Consider the following 23,133-nt stretch of genomic DNA (forward strand, 5'->3'; position numbering starts at 1 on the left):
AGAGTGGCGAAGTGTCACTGCTAAACTTTTGCTGAACTTCGCTGAACTTCGTTAGCACCAGATTTCCCGATACTTTATTATACGACTCTATGTCCTGTGCAACACACCTAGAATGCCTTTTAGTTGAGCTAACATTAGCTTCAGTTTGTGTGTTCTTTTTTTTTTATTCCTTGCAGTGGGCTGCCTGTTTGCAGTGCCGCAACTGTTACGTCAGAGACTCGGATTCATCGCGCTTTGGTCGACACGACGGAGCGGCGAAGAACTGTGACGGCAGTTATCAGACCGGGTTGTTCGTGTACGTGTGTTTGTGTCCATCTCAATGTGCGTGTCGCCCTCTGGATGCGGATTTTCGCCCCAACGTCTCCAGTAGCCGGGCGTCACCGAAGGTGAGTCGATCTGTCTAATTGAGTCATTGGATACTTCGTTCTTACAGTGAAGATTCGTATCACTGCGTTTCGGGGAATATCACCCGCTTCCGGAGAACGCGAAGAACAACAGCGTTCGGCAAAGCGACAAACCGCTTAACGCGACTCATACAGCATATTGTGTCGAAAAAAGAAACTTAACATGACTTAAAAGTAAACAAAACGACGTATCATTTCCTCGACGTTGCGGAATGATAGAGGATATAATAACATGCTTGTAACAACAGATAGAATAACGCACTTGCTTTTTTGTATTTTTAGAGTCTGTTACAGAGATTTGTCGCACGCTTCAAGCGCTTTCTCTTCTTTCGTACCAGCGCGTATGCGAAAAACCACGCGGTAGTTAGACAACAAGGGGGCAAAAAGATGCCTCCGTTGATAAGCACGTTTCATGACCTTGTTCAATTTTTTTGTTTCCTTTTTTTTCTTCTCATACGCGGTATACTATGAAAGAAGGAAGTGTATGAAATTAAGTTTTCTTTTCCTTGTTAGACACAATATCAGGAGACACGTACTTCGTTTTCCAAGATAACCGACAGATAGCGCTCATGTCTCACGCGTGACGTAACTTGATGCGCTCGTTCACCTCCGCTGCACGCTCGAGGTACTCTGACGCCTCCAGAATACCATTCACCAATTTCCTTGCGCGATACATGAAATAAACGTTTTGTTCACTCTCTCCAGATGGAAGACTATCGTCTTGCGACGACGTTTGCAGTGTAACATGCAGATACGGGGCCAACTTGTTTCTTTGCATTTCGTTTTCTTTTTTTAACTGCCAGTTTAAAAACGGTACGAGTCCTGCTTCCGCCTTTTCGGTCGCATCTAGCCCCCTCCTCCTCTCCCTTTCGTGCCGTGTGACTAAACTGCCCCAACCCACTCCCCTTTCCCCATCCCACGTGGCACTCTGCTCCCGCCTACATTGCACGTAATCGGCGGCCGTCATTACGCGCGCCAGCAGTTCCCTCATTACCAGCTCTGAATCGCTTAACGAGGCCTCGCACACTCGCGTAGTGGTCAAACTGGGCGACGCGGCCCTTAAGGAACAACCCCCCCCCCCCTCCCGGTCGACCCTGCTGCCTCGTCCAGAACGCGTTCAAATATAGCGCGCGGCCTAAACTTGCCACCCTCCCCCCTTCCCGCTTTCCCTAATTCATGCCGGCAACACTCGGGACAAGCGTCCCCAACGTCCCACGGTGATTGCAGCGTCACGCGAGGCAGACTTCGCAACGGCTGATTTCCCCTTCCCCCTCCCTCTTAACCCTCCCTCCCTCCCCTTCCGAAGGCGTCCAGTTAACCTTGCGCAGGTCGGCGCCTCCCGTAACGTGGCGTCGGGGACCGCTTTTATATGCGACCGAACCTCTTGGCCAATCCTTCCTCCTTCCACCGCGATTTGCGAACGGCGAACTGTGTGACCGGTGGTGTTCTGGCCTAGCGAATGCTCTCGCATAGAAGCAGCGCTTGTTGGTGAATAGGCGTAAACACGGGGAGCACCAAGTCTGCTCCACACCTTTCTTAACGTGGACATGTCGAGTGATTGTGTAAAGCACAATGTTACGGCTATGCATGTTTACAGGTGCGTGTACTTATACTGAGTGACGCCCCGCCGCGGTGGTCTAGTGGCTAAGGTACTCGGCTACTGACCCGCAGGGCGCGGGTTCGAATCCCGGCTGCGGCGGCTGCATTTCCGATGGAGGCGGAAATGTTGTAGGCCCGTGTGCTCAGATTTGGGTGCACGTTAAAGAACCCCAGGTGGTCTAAATTTCCGGAGCCCTCCACTGCGGCGTCTCTCATAATCATATAGTGGTTTTGGGACGTTAAACCTCACATATCAATCAATCAATTATACTGAGTGACAACTTTTTTTTGCCGCAAGGCCGAGGAAGCAACAGCGCCGCAAAGCATGCATGCTGGCTGCTACCACGCAGAAGAAAAGAAAAACGAAAAGCATTCAAGGTTACTGATAATTTTCTGATACGCTTACTGAAATAAATACTGTTTTATTCACTATATGAGACTCAGATGCGCGAAGTGGTGTGTAAAGTACAGTTATTGCCGACATTGCAAGAATGCCTTCCTTTTTTTTTTCCATTTCTCAAACAGCACCATATTTTAAGCCCGCCCGTTTTCCAAAGCACTCGTGGCGTCCATAACGTATGGGTCAGTGTGTGGCCGCGAACATGTTGTTTAGTTCTCCTAAAAAAATATACCCGTAATATGAATTTAAAATGTACACTGAACCATAAAAAGTTTGTTCCCATTCACATGTTTCGTGTATGTTTTTTTCTAAATATGCGAACGAGCAAAGCCGAAATCAGCCGCGAGCTGCCGTACTATTTATGCAGCAACATGAATGTTCTAAAACCCCGCCTCTGCAGCCTTCACTCGAATGTCAAGATAAGCTGCAAGATAAGTTGTCGCCGCGTATAGATACAGTTATACTCACCAAACCATGTAATAAATAAATAAATAAATAAATAAATAAATATCAGGTAATAACTGAAATAATTGCTCGTATGAGTGCCCACTACATGGTTGCAGCCCCCTGGCCTCGTTGAGTGTACTCACGCATTTTTCGTCAAGATCGCCTGCAGCACAGTACTTTGTGTATGTGGTGTGTATGACATATCGCGGTGCAGTCGCACCACTTTGGGTCCTAGAGTGAGCTAAACATCGACGTTGTTCGTGAACTCAAATTCGAGTCGTATGCAAATAAAGAATAAAAAAAATTGCCCGCAGCTTCCCTCGGGGGAACACTGAGGAGGATGCGGACCATATAATTGGTTAACGGGGTGTTAAAGTGCGACTTACTTGGATCGATGGCTAAATTGGTTAACGTGGTTGTGAAATGGGGTGTTAAATTGCGACTTACTTGGGTCGATGGCTAAATTGGTTAACGTGGTTGTAGGAGGGGGTGTTAAATGAGTGAACACGTACACACGTATGCGAAAGGGCGGCGCTGGTCGAAGGGACGTCGATCATTGTGTTTGTGGATTCGTTGGAATTCATTTCACCGCGACCTTGGACGTTGACGCGCCGTACAAACCAACCGACGAGCGGCAACTGAGCGAGCGAGCGCCGACCTTGAGTATATATACAGCACGACGGCGCATGCACTGTCAGCTGTTGAATGTTCTCGAAGCGCGACGCCACATGCGCGTCCACTGGAGAATCAGGAGAATTGTAGATGTCGAACGCGGTGTGTAGAGGAGGAAGGGTGCACAGATGGTGGAGGAGTGAAGCGCGCGCGGTGTGTAGAGGAGGAAGGGATGCACAGATGGTGGAAGAGTGGGCGACGGCGCGACGGCGCATGCGCGCGCGTCAGCTGTCGAATGTTCGAGAAGCGGTGCGGACGGCGCACTACAAGGCGCGAGTATAAGATGCTCCGCATCTAAAAGTTCGGTTGCAATGGGAATTGAATCCATGGCCTTCTGCGTAGCTCAGCTGGTGTTCTACCACAAAGCCACGACATTTAACTGCTTTTGAAGAAGAAAAAAACTATATACGAACGTCGTCTAATATGACCGGTCTCCTCACCACTTGTAATGTTGCGTGAAAGAAGCTTAGAATCGGACGTCAGGACATGTGATTTGCATGACATCTAAGGGGTTCAAAGGCCTAACCATGCCTAAGCGCTCAGACATATTTATTCGTCAGCAGCAACAAAACCATTAAAAAAAAGTGAACAGCTGCATAAGTTTGAGTGTTGGTTTATACGGACGTGCAGAGGTGCCTTCGCTGGTTCGCAAAACGAAACATTGTTTCCTTAGTGGGAACTAACAGCTGTGCTTGTAACTGGCGTTCTAGATTGATTGATATGTGGGGTTGAACTTCCCAAAACCACCATATGTATATGAGAGACGCCGTAGTGGAGGGCTCCGGAAATTTCGACCACCTGGGGTTCTTTAACGTGCCCCCAAATCTGAGTACACGGGCCTACCACATTTCCGCCTCCTTCGGAAATGCAGCCGCCGCAACTGACGTTTTAGGATAGCTTCAATAAGCACACGTTACGCGCGAAGACGTCTCTTCGCTTGGGGCACGGTTCGTCTTTTCAACCGAGATACGACGCGAGGCTGGAAATTCAGAAGGTGGAGGCGCACGAGGACCGATTACGCTATCCAAGCTTTATCCAACTTTTCATTAAATGTCGTGAACCAGACTGCCCTGCCTCTGAACTGATTTGCGGCCTTCAGCTCTGTGACTCAGCTATCGCGTGCAACGTACTGTGCTTATCGCTCCCTCCGTGTCCTCGCCCGTCACAAAGCGCCGTAAGTATACCGCCCAGCTATACTTGGTGGCCGATGTCTCCAAGTGTTTGCTTCGATCTGTTTTAATGCTCGTGGCTCTCCTCTAATGAGGTGCGACACGACGAAGACGCTAAACGCTTGTTATCGATCTTCTTTTTTTAAATTTAAGATGCGAAGCGGCTTTACGACTAGCCTGCGTAACACTGTTCCTCCGTGCGTCAAAGTGTATGTCCACGTTGGTCGTCTATGGTATACTCGGATGCTGACCCGCTGGTGGCGGAATCAAATCCCAGTTGCGGGGGGGGGGGGGGGCTGCATTTTTGATGGAGGCGAAAATGCTGTAGGCCCGTGTGCTCCCATTTGGGTGCACTTAAAGAACCCCAGGTGGTCGAAATTTCCGGAGCTTTCCATTACGGCGTCTCTCATAATCGTATGGTGGTTTTCGGACGTAAAACCTCACACATCAATCAATTATCATGTAAGTTCGCATTCTTGCGGTAATTCGCCTTTGTACGGCTTTTGCTCCGAATTATGTCATGAGAGCCTATTTTTCGCTTAGCTCTTAGCTTCACTTTCAATTTCATTCACATTTCGTCGAAATCCACGTCTGCGTGAGATGACATTTGTTTCAGAAACATCAAAGCTAATATGACGGGAAGGAGGGGGGGGGGGGCATGTTGTTAATCTTTTTCGGAAATAACTAAACCCGAAGAAAGCCACTAAAACGCTGAAAAAGGAAGAAAAAAAATGTGAGGCAGAAGCAGAGACAGCGAACACAGAGGGGACTTCTAAGAAATTATGTTTATATCTAAACAAAAAGACAAAAACGCCTACTCCTATGTTCGTGCAGAGCTTGCGCAAAAGTACCCTCCTAGTTAACTGACCCATTTTATCCATGCAACTAACCTCTGTCCAAAAAATTCGCATTCTTTTTTGGTCGAAAACATATGCTGCGCTTGGACACTTTTTCCGGACCAAGTTGCCAAATAAGGCGTGCCTCAAGCAATTCTCTTTCACGTTGCGTCTTAGCCTTACCTACTATGGACACATTTGCCAACACGGGTGTACAAGTGCACTGCTTACAATGTATATATATAGCGGAAGGTTATCCCCAATGCCAGAGGGTAGATTATTTGCATGCCACCGCAAACGAACGTTAATGCAGCGAGCAGATTATCTACTGTATTGCTTACCGCCATGAAGCGCAATGCTATACAGCACACATCTGTCTCGACATGTTTTTTTTTTTTTTACATTTCTTGGCATGTTCGATGTCGCAAACTCTGCTTTGTGTGCCAAGCTGCGCAACCCTCTCACACTGACCTGCGAGTTTGCTTGGTGTGGAGCAGACCTATCTGATATAGCAGTTGTGGACGTGATCTTCTCCACACTTTTGAGATGCCGTGTACGTACAGCATAACCACCAGTTTCATTTTTTTTTTTGTGTCTCGAACATCACAATCACTGTTCTGTTTCGATTTGTTTGCCACCTTCTCGTTCACGTTTTCTGTGCATTTTTAGTTGTTCAAAATTAAAGTCAGCATGTTCGAAGGATTCCTTCCACGAGGTGGTAGCCGACATTGGAAGCAACGTCCTGCTACAGTCATGTAGCAAAACTGTAGCCCTTCTTGGCGTGTCGCGCGTTAATCGATAGAATGCTACGAGAAAGTTTTCTTCGGAGGCCGCACAGGCCTCCGTATTGACCAGCGTGGTTGTGGTAGCGACGCCCAGGCCATTTCTTGACGGCAGGCTTGCTTCAGTTATTCATTGTCGCGTGGTCCTGCTCAACACGGCTTGGCCTGCGTGCGGGACCTCCATTACCCGATGGGAAGCCTGGTATATGAGCGAGAAAAGCCGTTCCGGCAAATGCGACGCGCACATTGGGTGGGCGGACGCCATCCCGATGCAGCCCTATGTAGCGAGCGCCCCCCCCCCCCCCCCGTATACACAAGTACGCTGATGGTCAATATAAGTACACTTCATAAATACTAAACATGTAGGCCGTGTCGGAAACATGGCATCCATGACAACTTTCCGGCTTTGCAATCGTGGAGCCGGCAAAAAGGCATATTATTCAAGATTGATTCCTGGAACTCCGTGGGGGTCCATTGGCACGAACCGTATATTATCACATCCGCAGCGGGTGGCTGCTTCACTAATACATACATACATACATACATACATACATACATACATACATACATACATACATACATACATACATACATACATACATACATACATACATACATACATACATACACACACACACACACACACACACACATACATACATACATACATACATACATACATACATACATACATGCATACATGCATGCATACATACATACATACATACATACATACATACATACATACATACATACATACATACATACATACATACATACATACATACATACATACATACATACATACATACATACATACATACATACATACATACATACATACATACATACATACATACATACATACAGCCCCGCCGCGGTGGTCTAGTGGCTAAGGTACTCGGCTGCTGACCGGCAGGTCGCGGGGTTGAATCCCGGCTTAGGCGGCAGGATTTTCGATGGAGGTGGAAATGCTGTAAGCCGGTGTGCTCCCATTTGGGGGCACGTCAAAGAACCCCAGGTGGTCGAAATTTTCGGAGCCCTCCACTACGCCGTCTCTCATAATCATATGGTGGTTTTGGGATGTTAAACATTATATATCGAAATACATATATTCACATACAAATGCGCGGTCACACACACGCACATCTGGACACGGACTCACGTCGTCGAGTTTGTCTTTTTGCGATTTTAGGGGATTGTACTCACTTGGGTTCAGTCGCTGGATTTCCGCGTCACATTTCTTCGAATTCACATCCCCACAAGTTTCAATGCGCGGTTCGGTCACGGTGAATGATACTTGCCACTGCCATGCTATTTCTTCGTTTTTCCATACACTCGCTATCAGTAAACTGCTGCTGGCAGGCACGCTCGCCCATTCGCTACGCGGAGTCCAGGCACCATGCTCTTTGGTGCTTGATTCCCGGGTCGCACTGACGATCCTGTCGAACACGCTTCCGTTCTTCCGTGGCACTCAAGTGCTGAGTGTATGGTACCGCACGAAACGTGCGTGCCGCGGGTCCTTCAACAATGCAGGTTCGTTGGAGGCATTTTTTTATTTGCAGAAATGCGTGGCTCCTATGCATGAACCGCCTTTAAAGTAGTGTGACAAATCGAGGAGCAGGTTCATTGACTCCCATGGGCGTGCGTCCGAGGGAGGCAGTGGGGTGCCACTCCTAACCATGTCAAAGATTACAGAGAGCGACCTCGAGCCTGGACGATTTTCTGTGATGCCAAACCCGCTTTGCAAACCATTAATTGCATCATGAAGCAAGGTCCGTATTACAGCTTGGCAATAGAAATCACAGAACTTATTCAGGTTTACATCAACAAATGGCCATCTTATCACTTTCCAGTGGATTCCCGCTCATTGCGGCGTGATGGGAAATGGAGAGGCAGACGCTGAAGCTAAAAATGCCTTAAGCAGTGCCCCTGAAGTACGCATTGCGTTTTCACGAGCTGACACAAACGCCCTGCTTCACTGCGTGATGCGCAGCTACACACTTCAGCACTGGACCGAACCGGAACGGCGACACCAGCGACTTCACAAACGGGACCCGGAGATGAGGTTCCGCATGCCCCCTAAATTGAAACGGCAACTCACGAGTATGATCCACCGCATTCGTCTTGGTGTGGCGTACACAAGACGTTACGCACGTATCATCGGTCTCAGTGACACCGGTTCTAATTGCGAACACTGTGATGTGCCAGAAACACTTGAGCACATATTTTGTGTCTGCCCAGCATACGCACGTGAACGACAAACACTAATTTCTTCTACTGAACTATATCGCAGTAGGTCATTAACTGATGAGATCGTGTTGGGCCCTTGGCCAGACACCAGCAGTGCAACTGCAGTCACAAGAGCAGTTATAACCTTCTCGGAAACAACTGGACTATATGCGCGGCTATAAAATGTGTCTCAGCTAGAAAGAACACTACATACTCACCTCTCTATCTCACCATCTTCATCCATTAATGTTTCTTTTCCCCTTTCCCTTCCCCCAGTGTAGAGTAGCAGGCTGAACAAGCTATTGCTCAGGCCGACCTCTCTGCCTTTCTGTAAATAAACTTATCTCTCTCTCTCTTAATTCGCAGAGATACGGTTAAGTATAACTTTTTTTTTTACAATACTGGCACCGAATACCCTTGATGGAAGCAAATGTTTACTTCCTACTTTTACTCCCGGAAAGGCGGGGCCTGTCGGAGGCCGGGATGTGTCTGTCTGAACATGCTGTCTTCCTGCCGGAGAGCTTGTTTCCTGGCGCACCTTTCCCTCTAGCTGTCAGCCGCGCTGTAACGCTCTTGCCTTCGAGACTCTCCATTGCCACTACAAGCACGTTTCCCATTGGCCCACCTTCTCTGCCGAGCGTCACGGTCAGCTCAAGTGCACTCATACACTTCTACATGATTTACACCATGCAGCGGACTTGAGAGTACAAGCTCGTGGCCGGCCTCTCTGCCTTCCAATAGATTCGCTTTCTCTCTTTCCACGCCACGCACGCCAAAAGGTCGACTTAGAACAGCTTCGTCTCGTTGTCTACTCAAAGTTAAGCTCCTTTGCAGCCTTCTGTCTGATGCTCAGAAGCATTCGATGCGATCAGGGTGGCAAGCAAGTCAGGGTACTTGGATAAGGAGAAAAGAGGGAAAGGAATTCACATTAATCCCTAATGACTCGAACGGCGCTTTCTCCTTTTAGGGACGCGTCGCCATTATTATGCGAGCCTTCAGCGCGTCTGGACTTGGCAGTAGCAAGTCGAGACATACGGCATCAAGAATAAGCGTCAAAAAAAAAAAGCACGGTAAATACCCCAGCCGTCAACAGCTTACAACGCCAGCGGCACCAATCGTCAATTAGGTGGTCTCACTGATTAACAAATGAACGGGCATCTCTCATTAGGCGCCATTTCCCAGCGTCTGTGAATCCCTCCGCCGCTCTTGTCTCGACTGGCATTGAGTGCTATAGAAGAACACATGTTCGTTCGAGTGCGCACAAGTGGTAAGCGGGAAGACGATAATCAAGCGCTGGTTTTCTTGCTTCTGCAGTTTCACTGCGAAAAAAGGGAAAAAAATCAACGTAGACTGAAGAATAATTAGTTGACGCTTTGTTTAAACACTGTCTGGCCGGGTGTGTATAGTCATAAATATGTGGCTAGTTACGAAAATGTCTAAATAATGACGACAACAAATAAACGCCAGGACTCCACTGAACACGTGGCACACGTCCCGGTGAAAGCTGGAAGAGTGGCCTTTCGAGCCCTTTGTCAACTATCTTGGGACGTACAACTATACCACAGAGGCAGAGTACACTCACAAGGTATACCCACTATCCCACTGATCATCATAACTGCTGCAAAATTCGCCTCGGTGGAACGGTGGCTTGAGTGCTCGGCTGCTGACGCGAAGGTTGCAGGTTCGATTCGAGCCGTGGCGGTCTCATTTCGATAGAGGTGAAATGGTAGAGTCCTGTGTATGATGCACATCGTCTGCTGCGGTGGGAAGAAATGCACGTACAGCTGTGGTTTTATTTTTTTTTTGCGTCGTTTTTTTACTCGATTGTTTAGGAGAAATCCCTACAGAACCACTGTTCAATCTCGTGACAACATTGACTCGACCACAACTATTCGATACGTTAATCCCTACAGATCCACTGTTCAATCTCGTGACAACATTGACTCGACCACAATTCTATCGATACGTTGGTCTTGGTGTTCGCGCTGCTCCTCATCTGACGCAGTACGATCTCTCGTCAGGGCACGAGCAAACAATGTGCGGCAGGCATACAAATAACCGAGGTAGGCCTCTGTGTGTTTTCTTACGATTATTGATATACAAATGGTAACTGTCTCGTTAAACGTGCACAAAACAAGAGATGTTTCCTCGATGCAATTAGAGCTGTAAGGATACTAGAAGTGTGAAATGATTGGACGTGTCGCACTACAAGTGTTTGGAAAAAGGACATTCTTCGGGAGAAAAGAAAAAGCGTTCATTTAGCTGGACAATTTACTGCTTTCGGAACAGGGCAGCGCACATTAATAAGAATATATATATATTGAGAATGCAAACCCTGCTTTTTAACCAAATAACAACTGTTTTATATATTTAAAATGAGCCACCCACACGCGTGCTGCTTCCAAACTTTCGCTACTCTTCCTTACTCTACTCTTTAGTTCACTCATCTTCCGCACATTACACAAATACAACACTTTCTGCGGCAATATCCTGCTTTCATTATTTCTATATATGCTACAAGCTAGTCGGCACATATTCCGGTGGAACGCCGACGTCTTTGGTGACCGCGGATGACAAAAAAAAAAAAAGACTTATTTCGACACAGATCCTTTTCTTGTAGCCATGTGCCGATACTTTGCCCTGAATCTCAGAGCACGCCGAATCATCGATCGTATATAATAACCAGTCCTGTATTACTATTTCCATCTCTTGTGCCCCAAACCCAATAGAACATCGATCTTCATTATTTTATTTTCTGTCGTTTCTAGGTCACGATTTCAGGTAGATTGCGCCACGCTACACAGTGCGGTGCAGCCGCCCTTTGATCCACGTTTTATGAAGGAAAGACGTGGCAAGGTTTTCGTAGCCGCGGTCGAGTTAATATGGGTCTCAAAGCTGGCCGGATTACGACAGCACTGCAAGAAATTGCTCGGTACGCGGGACTTTACGGAACACGAGAAACAAAAAAAAAAAAGAAACGGAATGAAGCGAATACTCTGGATTTCGTACTTAAGCTTACCCTTGTTTTAGGTCTGTTTACCGTCCGTGCGGGTCGTAAAGGGAGACCGACAATCCCACTTACAAGGATGTTGGCGGCACACGGAAATTCCTTAAAAGTTGCAATTAAAAAAAAGTAAAGGCTCTGTACATGAAAAAAAAGTGTGTGCGATAACACACTTCGGGAACTATCTAGCCTGATTGTGAACCAAATTTCGGCCGAGAAACCAAAAAAAAAAACTCAAAGATCATTACGTATTCAACTAAGAAGACTTGGAGGGAAAAGCCATCCGCTCCCTATTGTTCTGCTCGGTCGACTGTATTGATCCCTTCCGGAGCCTCCACCCCCCCCCCTCCCGAGAGCTTTCAGCACACTACAATCTTCTGCGCTGCCTGCTGGATTGGAGGCATTGGAAGTTTTCCGCACCGCGCCATGATTTGCAGTGCGTGCGTGATCGGCCCATCGTTGGCCAAGCGATGACGTCATCGTGTACGTCATCGGGACGTCACAAAGTTTAACTCTACGTCACTTCTGATGACGTCGTGTGGTGATGCCATCGCCTGACATTTCATATGCACCATTCGTGTTGACGCCGACGGTCAACCTTCGTGCTTTAGGAGGCGTCTCAGGCTTTCGTATATAGATAAATGACATTTCGTCGTGTTTTGCGTCGCAGAGGACTTCAAGCGTCGCAACACTAATGAAGCGAGCAGGGTGCCTTCGCTTTTTTTTTTTTGTTTACCCTTTACAAACGATAGTGCGGCCGCCGAGCTCTTATTTCTGCGGGACGCGCTGTGTTTTACACTAATGTTTTTACAACGTTGAAGCACGTTGTAACTTTACCGGCTTTCTTGCCAGCAGTTAGGAAAACGTTCCTAAATGATCGACGCCGCATGCACTGTTTGCTTTGTGTAATAGTACCAAAAACCTGGAATAGCACCTTATCCCGTACATATTTTCATGTATACTTAGTCAAGCGACCCAGAATAACAATGAGGATGTTCAACCTCAATCCGAGATTTTTATTTTTATTCAACAACACTCCGCCCTGTTTGTGCGCTCGAGCCAATCACTCGATAAGAACATGTAATATCGTATCTCGGGTTTTGTGTGTCGAAACCACGGAGCGATTACAGGGACGCCGTAGTGGAGGGCTCCGCGGGAATCGTAACCTTCTATTATTCTTTAACGTGCACCTTCATCGCGCAGGTACACAGGCCTCTAGCATTTTACCTCCATCGATATGCAACCGCCAAAGCCGGGTTCCGACCCGTAACCATCGGGCCAGCAGCTGAGCCCCGCAGTCGCTACACCACCGCGGCGGACAATAAACTCGTTCTATTTTAAAAGTTCAGCCTTGAAACGAAAGCTTGAAGGGACGAAAAAAAAAATCCTAGAAATTTCAGTGTCTCTGTGTAGTCAATGTTTCGACCAACAGGCTTGTCCTTCTTTCGGGACGCGCAAGTGCATGAACGACAATAAGTCTGCTCCTCGAAACATCGCCTCTAGCGACAGTTCATGTCCCAATTTTTCTTAAATTTTTTTTTGTCATCTCGTTCAATTGCAATCACAGCAACACTGTGCGCCCGGTCGGGCACTGCTGCAATAACGAAGGTGGACTTCGAAGTAGTAAGGGACAGTGTAAAGGCACAAAACGAGTGAGGCAACTGAGCGCACGTGAGGGAACTTCGTTCCCCAACTCCTTTATTACGCGTCGCTCTCCTCTTTTTTTCTCTAATGAGACACTGTACTTCCTCTCCGAGATGGGGAGAGCCAGCCAGCCAGGAGCCCCGGTTTGTTCCGTTTCCCTCGGCAACATGTGGAGGAATATATTTGCAAATCAAATCCTGCCGGGGCTAAGCAATATTGCTGCCGTTGTTCCAATCTATTTTTTTTATTCTTTCTTTTCTTCACCCTAGGATGGCAGGAGAGACTATTCTCAGCTCCTGTTTCCTCTGAAACGCTGAAATAAAATACCCCCGTTTGGCGGCGCTCCCGCAAAGTACAGGAACAAAAGCGCCCTCTGGAAAAGGCCTGGATCGTGTTACATGAAAGAAGTCGAACCATTACCTGATCACGATGAATCTGCCCGCTCCCCTTCTTTATTTTTTATTTATCGTTTTTTTTTACGTGAAATGAAGAAAAGGCAACCTACCTTCGTGGTCCTTCAATCGTGTATTTTTTCGTTGCGGTTGTTTCATCGCCTTCTGTTGGCCGCCTGCATCCTTTTATTCCCTGTTCATCGCGTGTCGTCTGCGCATGGTTGCCTTACACGGCCCTTTCACAATGGGGTTTCGCTTATGTACGCACCAATGGGCCAACTCGTCTGTCCTTTTCTTTCTTCTTTTCTGTACACGAATTCTGCTCGACCTTAGTTTCCTGACAAGTAGCTCGAGCATTCTGTTGGCGAGGGCGCTTTCTGCTTCACCGGTTCGCGCTATATATAGTGTGGCGCTGCAAATAAGACGTTTTCTGGGGGCGCACTCCCAGAAGCCTGCTTTCGTGACAGATGTACGATACAACGGTCTTACCTTTTGTCTTGTCTTGCCTTGTCGCCTAGAAGATCTTGGCTCATACACCTTTTTTTTCTGTCTTGAGCGCGATGTCTCTTGTGTCAACTTCAACCCGCCTTACGCTGAGAGGTGTGACATTTACGATAATTTTCGATTCATTTTCACATTCCTAGAGCAGAGCCCTTTATGAGTTAGCTAGTGTATTTATTTACCTGCATACTTCGAGCATCGGCTATTATAATATTGCGTCATGCATACCGTGTGCTCAGGTTGGGGCGCACGTTAAAGAACCTTAGGTAGTCGAAATTTCCGGAGCCCTCCACTATACTGCGTCTCTCATAATCATATAATGGTTTGGGGACGTTAAACTTCACGTATCAATCACTGCACGGATACAGCAAAGTAATTATTGTAAGATGTCGCGAAATATAGGAATACACAAAGAAATGTTGCAAGGTTGCAGCATTGATTATAGTCGGGCGTGCGAAGAAAAGTACGACGACGCATTGGTATTTCGAAGAACAATAGCCATCATCTTGACTGCTGGACTATTTACTGCTGCAAATAAAGGGTTAGTATATTCGCAACATTATTTTATAATATTATCACACATCCTGAAAGAGCCCGTATTTTACAAAAAAAGAGTGGTTCATGAGCATTGCCCTAAAGCTGCGCTTATGCGGAAACGACTATAGCCTCCAAGACTTTCAATAATAAGCAGCTCAGCGAAGTACCCACATATCAAAAATAATGCCTGGTGATCATTTTCAAAGTGTCAGGCTCTCAGCGTCCCACTAGCAACATCGGTGGTGGCAGCACTTTCTGTGACCAGTATCCACCTGCTCGCAAACGACTTGCGGAGAATGGAAGCTCAGCGCAATTCTCTCGCCGAGCTCTCTGTGACACGTGACCACGTGATCGACTTCGACGGTGTCTGTGTTACCCCTACCGAACCGGGAAGGAGGAGACTTCGCCTCGAATCGTGTTACATCGAAAATACTCCCGGCAACACTAAGCGCTGGTTTCTTTATTTCTATGTGATTCTTAGAGAGAAAAGAAGAGAAAAGTGAGCCCCGTAACTGTCTGCATCAGAATGCGACACCTCAACAGTAGCTCAGGAGGTATGGGGGTAAAGGAGGGATTACAAGGATAGGATTAAAAGGTAAAGAGATAGAGAGAGGAAGGAGAGAGCGAGGCGGAGGGACAGCGAACGACAGGAAACGACGGAAGTAAAGAGGAGATAGGAAAGATGGACACGGTCGCAGGAGTCCAAGGACGGGGCACCACTCGGCGAGAGCTCTTGTCGGCGTCAGGAGATGGCGTAAGGCGAGCCCAGTCGGCCAGAGCTGCGCTGTCGTCGGAGATCGCGGGGGCACAACCGGTCGGCACGAAATCCAGCGAGCGAGTGGAACAGCTAGTTGAGGACGTCGGCTGCCGAGTACGCAATCGCTGTTCTCGACGCGATGGAAAGAAGGAACTGAGGTCAGATTACGGAAATAAACGACTTTTCGTCGACCCTCGCGCTCAACTCATCAGAATAGGACCGAGAGTTTCCCGAAACCTCTTGATTGCATTAAACTCTGTCTGGTTCTAGAAAAGCATACTTGCGATTAGCACGAGAGAGAATTTCTCAGATAAACAATAAATGGGTGGTGCCGTCGAATTTCGAGGTTAAAACAAGTCTCTTGTGGGTTTCCTATGTATAGGACACTGCACAAGAACGGTCGGACACACCAGATGTTTAGAACGTATTTTAATTCACCTTCTAAGTGTACCCATCGCTCATCCTACCGACCGAAACCCATCGCAAGCGCGTCCAGAACAGTCGTCGTAGCTCTCTAGAAAGGCCAACGAAAATGGCACTGACGTCACACCAGATTGGTGGGGAGCGTAGACGTGCGTAGGTTTCCCCTCCAAGGGGAACAAACATTCATTGTAGCGCACCCCCTCCCTATTATGTCAATGTATGGGTCTCACGCCACCTAGCCATAAAATTAAGTACTATTACTATGTGTTGGAGGATTTATGATGAGGATATGTGGAGTTTAATATCCCAAAACTACCATATGATTGTGAGGGACGCCGTAGGGCAGAACTCTGGAAATTTTGACCCCCTGGGGTTCCTTAACGTGCACCCAAATCTAAGCACACAGGCCTACAACATTTCCGCCTTCATCGGATCCCGCCGCAGCCGGGATCCGATCCCGCGACCTGCAAGTCAGTAGCCGAGTACCTTAGCCATGAGACCACCACGGCGGGGCTGTGTTGAAGGATTGCATTTCACTCACGCCTTGATTGTAGCCACCAATCAGTTGGCCTCATCCTGGTTATTTCTACCCTTTAAAGTATATTCTTTCTCTACTGACCCAATGCTTTGAAACATTCCGCGCCATTAGCGTGGACTATAGGTGACTTCGGGGACTACGGGTGACTTGGAGTATAGGTGACTAGTGGCCGCCCCTTTACGTTCACCCCGTTGGCACGCCTATTGTAGTGAGGGGAGGGATTTCCACCGCGTACGTGCCAGCAAAGCATTGCGGCTACTGCACGTTTGTTTTGCAGGTGCTTGTGCGGCACGCGCGTGCGATAAAGCCAGCGAGAGCGGACGATGATCCACACGACGTGCGTCACAGTCTTGTGTGGCCACGTGATCGAGCTACACTGCCACGTCACAGCCCAATTCTGCGCCCAGATTCCGTTAACAAAAATGGTCCCCATAAAGAAGGCGATAATAATTTATTTAGCGATAATAAATGAATCTTGGTGCGTGTATTCCTGGAGCTACAAGAAACGCTTGCTGCAAAGAACGCGCAAGCCACAAACATGGTGGCACCACCATTTTGAGTGAAGGGCGGAACTAGCGAGCAAGTGCCCGCGCCTGCCAAACTCAGACTCAGTTCTTTTTCTTTTCCTCTTTCTTTAATGTTTCTTGCTTTCTTTACTTCTTTCTACATTTTCTTTTTCTTTCGTTATCTCTCTCTATGTTGCTGCCTCCTCCTTTTCTGACTTTCTCATCACTCCTGCTCACCGTTATTTTTATTTATTTATTTATTAAAATCACCTCACAGACTCCCACATCGGAGTGATTGTTTAAGAAGAGGAAAAGGGGGTGGGGGTGTAGATAAGAATGAATAACAATGACTGGAGCATGGGAAAAACTTTGTACAATGCTTAGTGGCGTGGTACAGAACATTAAAGAAAGAAATAAGAAGGGAAAAAAGGCATTTCCTTGCTTTCCCATTCCATGCTGCGTTATACAACACGTGGTTATGCTATGGCTTACCCTCTCTCCACTCCTCCTCTATCCTGCTCTCCCGAACCAGCTGTCATCCTTACTTCCTTTTCCCATCCCCTTCATAAACTATACTGTACTACACCTTGTACAGTATTCTTTGCCATTCCGCCCCCCCCCCCCCGCTGTTTTTCTTTCCTTTTTGCCCTCACTTTCGCAACAATTTGTTATTCTATATCATAAACAGTGTAGTATAAAATTTATACCATACTACACTTTTACTGTACTATAGTGTACTATAGTAATTTTTACAATACTTATATTTATACTATACTACACTATTGCTATACTGTAGTGTAGTATATAATTTATACTATACTGCACTTTTCTACACATTAGTATACTATATTTCTGTGGCACTTGCCCGACCAGTTTCTATATGTACCGGCCTCACTGAGAGCTTGAACTGCTCCGATGTTAAAATTCGATAAAGGCGACGAGATTCGCGCGCTGTAAGGAATTTATATTTCCATTGAATGCCCACGCCCTTACTGATGAGCGATTAGATTCCTTTCCGAGCCGGCAGCTCCAACGTTCATCGTGATGACTGCATAATTTCATTGCTTTGCTTCTCCTTCTGCGATTACTTTCCATGTCCCGTCCCGTTTATTCAATATTCTCTCGTTTTGTACTGCGTTTCATTGAATCCAGAAAATGTGGTTGTCGTAGGTCTCCCTCCGCCATGCTTGATACTGTCGCAACTCCTCATTAGGCGTTGCACAACTAGAGCACTCTGACTTTAGACCAATTAGTGGAGACGGTGCGAGGCTTTTCGTTTTTAAATTGCTCTTTCTGATTTAGCTACGTCAGCCACCTCGCTTCGGCGTGTGAACTGGCTAATCGCCTTCACTCCTAACAACGTTCGAATCCACTTTGGTGCGATATCTCTCGCTGCTTTTAAGGTTACGGCTCTTGCTGTTCCGATTCCCTATACGTCGTTTGCTGTTGCATGTTTGCGTGAACGAAATAGCTTCGGAGTTACGACGTCTGCCCCTCTTTGTCTTCCCGGTCTTATTCCGCACTCATCCTCCAAGAAATATCTGCGTCTTAATTGAGTTACCTTATTTACTCGCAAACTATCAGCACTTGGAAGCAGTTGGAAGTACTGGCTAACGAGGACGAACTTATTGCTAATACATGATGGCTCCTGTTGGCTAATGTCGGTTAACGTCGATGCGTTTCCGAACACTAAGTACTGGCAGATGGGAATTAGTGTTGCTTAATGATACCAATGCAAACGAGGCAGAAGTTCGAAGTAATACGGAAGATTCAAGAGATGAAGAATACTTGCATGAAAATCGTCTATGCAGCCAACGTTTTGACATGTGGTCTTCTCATCTTGAAGATAGCAACTGCTTACCTTAGCGCATGTACATCAATGCCTCTTACGCTCTCCCCTGTACCTTTGTGTTTGGGATGGGGTCTACGAAGCATACCCGTACGAGTACTATCGTCGTCAAATGACACCCGAACAGCGGCAAGCATCATCATCATCATCATCAGCCTGACTACGTCCACTGCAGGACAAAGGCCTCTCTCATGTTCCGCCAGTTAACCCGGTCCTGTGCTTGCTGCTGCCAATTTATACCCGCAAACTTCTTAATCTCATCTGCCCACCTAACCTTCTGTCTTCCCCTAACCCGCTTCCCTTCTCTGGGAATCCAGTTAGTTACCCTTAATGACCAGCGGTTATCCTGTCTACGCGCTACATGCCCGGCCCACGTCCATTTCCTCTTCTTTATTTCAACTATGATATCCTTAACCCCCGTTTGTCCCCTAATCCACTCTGCTCTCTTCTTGTCTCTTAAGGTTACACCTACCATTTTTCTTTCCATTGCTCGCTGCGTCGTCCTCAATTTAAGCTGAACCCTCTTTGTAAGTCTCCAGGTTTCTGCTCCGTAGCTAAGTACGGCAAGCATGCGCCATTGTAAAGCGTGCGCCATCTTGTTATCACGAACAGGTTTCGTATATGCGCTGTTCTGTCAAACCACATGAGCGCGCCTGTCAATGATGATGACTGGAGGGCGCGCATTATATACCATTGTGTATGGCTGCTGCTGTTCGGGTTTAACTGGACGTCTATAACGCATCCACTAAGGCGGGCAACTGTTCCCTACTTAACTTTCTTTTTGTTTCTTTCTGTCTCTTTTCTCCTTCAAATTTAACATTTTACACTTGTTCTATTCATTTTTTTTTAATTCGGTAACCTGCAATACTTCGGTTCAGCAGGCAGGACATTGTCGTTTTATTTGATTATTTTAAGATTCCCTTTGTCCACACAAACATGTCTGTCTGCGTCCTTTAATAAGAGATATGACCTGTGTCGAAACACTGGCAACAGCAACACTCCATGTACAAGGATTATGCACTGGCATTTCTGTTTATACTTTAAATGCAAAACACTTCTTTGCACACTGCAAGCACTTTTGGTGTCTATCTGCATATCTTTCTACCTATCTATCTATCTAGCCACTTACGTCTGGGTCCTCTGGTGGTCACCCCCTTAAATTGGCGTGAGCCAAAATTATCATGGGGGGGGGGGGGGGGGGTAAAGTAGTTTGACGAATATGACGCGCTGGCCAAGGCATGAATAATGTCAATTTACCCACGCGTACGTCGTCAAGCACTTCCCACCAGACAGTGGCACATACCCACGGGCGGGCGGGTATGTGCCACTGGTGTGCCTGTATGTGCCACAGGGGTTTGACATTTAGTATCTACTCAGGAACGGCGAGAACACACGTCGAGGACTTTAACGCGTGAACGTTATGAAAAAGCTGACATCCGCAGCGTTGACCCGATGATTTCAAAGAATTAATGTCGGGGTCCCACCAGGAATCGAACCCCAACATTCTGCGTGGGAATCAAATATTCTCCCACAGAGCCACGCCAGGTCTCGGAACTGCTTTTCAAGTAGACCGTAATGTTCATGAAACGACAATTGTGTTGCAGTGCTGGATCTACAATTTTATAAACATTATCTATATGCAGTCTTACGATACACCCTTGTTTCGCGTCAACGCCAATTGTAGTTAGGTGCCATCCGTTCAAGTTCATCTATTTAGGAGCGCCCAGAGCTACCATCCACGCGAGCACGAGCGCTTCCTATCAGCTAATCACTTCTGGTGTTGCTTATTTTCGTGTTCCTGTGGATCGCCATCGCTGCGTGAGTGGAACCTGGTTTGTGCTGGCGCACTTGTTATCTAAAAATCTGCAACTGTTCGAAATGTCTGTACGTGCAACATTCGTACATACATTTAGCGTCATTTCGTAAGGTGTCGTCTGACAAAAGAGTCGCAATACGGTCACCTTCCCTCCGGATGCTTCGCGTAACGTCGATTCCCAAGGTACGTGGGACCTGCCGAATCTTCCAGCAAGGCGTTCCATTGCAATCATAACCACTGCCCTTGCGGAATTCATGCGCAAGTGGGTCGCAACCTTCAAGATTATTTTACGATCTTCTGACAACCTTGAGCGCGCCATGAGTGGAGTTTAGTAGGAAACTAACGCTGCCATCATCAAAGAGAGGAAAGTCTTTGATTATACCTGTCGATAAGCCTTACTGCTCATGTGATCACCACCGACCGACGACAGTGCTTGCCGCGATCGGTGTACAGTTTGTATTCATTGTGCTGTAACTATTCATTCGCTGGGCACAAGTTAGCCCGAATAAAGAGTTTCGTCTTGGCCACGCCGACTTCCACCTTCTTCTTTAACGTCACTACTGCGTGGCAACATTCATCTCTTTTTGATGGCAAGTATTCACTTAATTGTGGCAAACTTCGTTCGGCATTTGCAAATGTTGACTATAAGCGCTGTTTAAAATACAAAGTGTCTTTTGTGGTGTCGCCGACATTCTAAGTGCGTAAGTGTTTGTAGGCCGATACTCAACTAGAATACTGTTTCTCAGTCGATGTATTTATTTATTTCAAGCTCCGCTCTGATGGCTTTAAGCAACCAACTCGGTTTTTCAAGGTAAATATATTCGACAGATATCTGTCGGACTGGGTGAAAGATTATACGAATATAGCGAAATCTCCAGCCTCGTTTAATATGTTGTTTGTGAAACGGAGTTTCTTGACGTAGTTTGTAGCCGGGGTAACTCAACCTGGAGATCCACAGCCGCAGACTACCGCCCACACCTCCACCACTCTATAAAGGGCGTTTATTGCGTAAATAGCGGGCGGCGACGACTGACACAAGAATCACAGTGTAGGGGCCAACAGCTCGCGCTCGGCGCTTCTGTCTATATCAGAAGGTGGTCTACTAACATTCGTAATATTAAAATTAAAATAAAAACTGGCACTACGTTTCGGTACCTATTCAGTCTGTTCTTCAGGGGGTAGCTGTCCGGCCGGCATTGAAGCTATAGCGATTCTTCTTAGTGGTTTTCCCCCCTCTCTATCGTCTTTCTTCCCATCGTTCTTTTTAGTGCATCGTTTTCTCCATTGGTTCCGGAGACACTGTACATAAAATACGCACTCGGCAGCGTTCCTGTGGAACGGTGAGCAGCCCCTAGCTCTTAAGCGGGGCCCGGCCAACTTGGACGTTTTTTTTTTTTTTTTCAGACTCCTTAAAATCCCCCAGAATGTGTACCGACAGCTGCAGAGCGCTGTGTCTTTGAGCTTTCTCAAATTCAGTGGTTCAGTGACCACAACTAGATGAGCATGTTACTTGATCAAGCGTACCTTCGTGGAAGTCGTAGCTACAACTGTAAGCGGTGCCACTGTCAGTTCCGGGTCGATGCTTTGTTCACGTATTGTTATGCTGTTACTAAAGGGCAACGGCCCGAGGGAGACGGGGTGGTGACAAAAAGCGCAGGACAAACTCGAGACCTCTTTCACCTCTTTCGACCCCTCTCTTTATCCCGAGACTCAATTAAGCAAAATACAGAATGTAAAGTTTAAAATCTCTCTCTCTCTCTCTCTTCGTTTCGCTCTATTCACTCGTATTTCGTAACCACCCCCCAATCGTGCAGCCAAAAAAATGCTACAAATAATAAGTTTTTGCATAGAATCGATATCCGCATTGATTACTGGCCGACCACTACATCTCTACGGGGGGGTCACCAATTGTTCCTTTCCAACACCCGACCTTCGTGCTTCATGCCCGTTCTCTCTTCTCTTTCGCTCACCCACGTTCCTGGTAACACTTTTGCTTCGACAATGTCTGTCCGATCCCAATTTTTTCGCACCTCTTCCATCGATCCACTCGACGCTTTAGGCATAGCGCGCTGTTCAGCGGCGACGACCACGTAAAAAAAAAATTGTTGATCGCCCACCACAGTTCGGGACCAGGTCCATCGGAACTTCCCATATACCACGCTGCGAACTATGCACGCCTTCTCTCATGATTTTTGTGCTCAGTTCAAAACAATGTTCTCAGTGCACGCGATACGGGGCGTATCGGGCAAACAGTCTAGCAGCCTGTGCGTATTCTTCTTTATCGTGCACATTCTCATCGACCAGCTTGCTCGCTCTACCCGCTTATTGTCGTACCTATTGAAAGCGTGACCACAACTCTTGGTTCGTACCAGAGGTACTTTTCCGGAAAACGCTTCACGAACTCGATTAGTGACCGCGGTGCTGTTTATAGCCGCAGTGGAACTGTACTCTGTGACACGGGAGCGGCAGTGCACAGTCGCGCTGAATATTAGCTGAAACATGCTTGGCTGGGGCTAAAATGACTAACGTGGTTGCTTGGGCGAGTTGGTGCGACATGATTCACATAAAAAAACAACGCTAATAACCAGGGACAAGAAAAGAAGTAGACGGACAGCGGCACTGACT

General features: G+C 47.1%; 1 protein-coding gene across 1 annotated transcript in view; it reads left to right on the forward strand.

The window, feature by feature from the left end:
- The first annotated feature begins 334 nt into the window (after positions 1-334).
- Positions 335-23,133, forward strand: part of Lar (tyrosine-protein phosphatase Lar) — a 326,150-nt gene continuing 303,351 nt past the window's right edge. The window contains exon 1 of the mRNA XM_075875343.1: positions 335-386. The gene's annotated coding sequence lies outside the window, so the exon portion shown is untranslated. The remainder of the gene's footprint in view (positions 387-23,133) is intronic.

This window comes from Rhipicephalus microplus, chromosome 10, assembly GCF_043290135.1.
Source record: "Rhipicephalus microplus isolate Deutch F79 chromosome 10, USDA_Rmic, whole genome shotgun sequence".
Taxonomy (NCBI): Eukaryota; Metazoa; Arthropoda; class Arachnida; order Ixodida; family Ixodidae; genus Rhipicephalus; species Rhipicephalus microplus.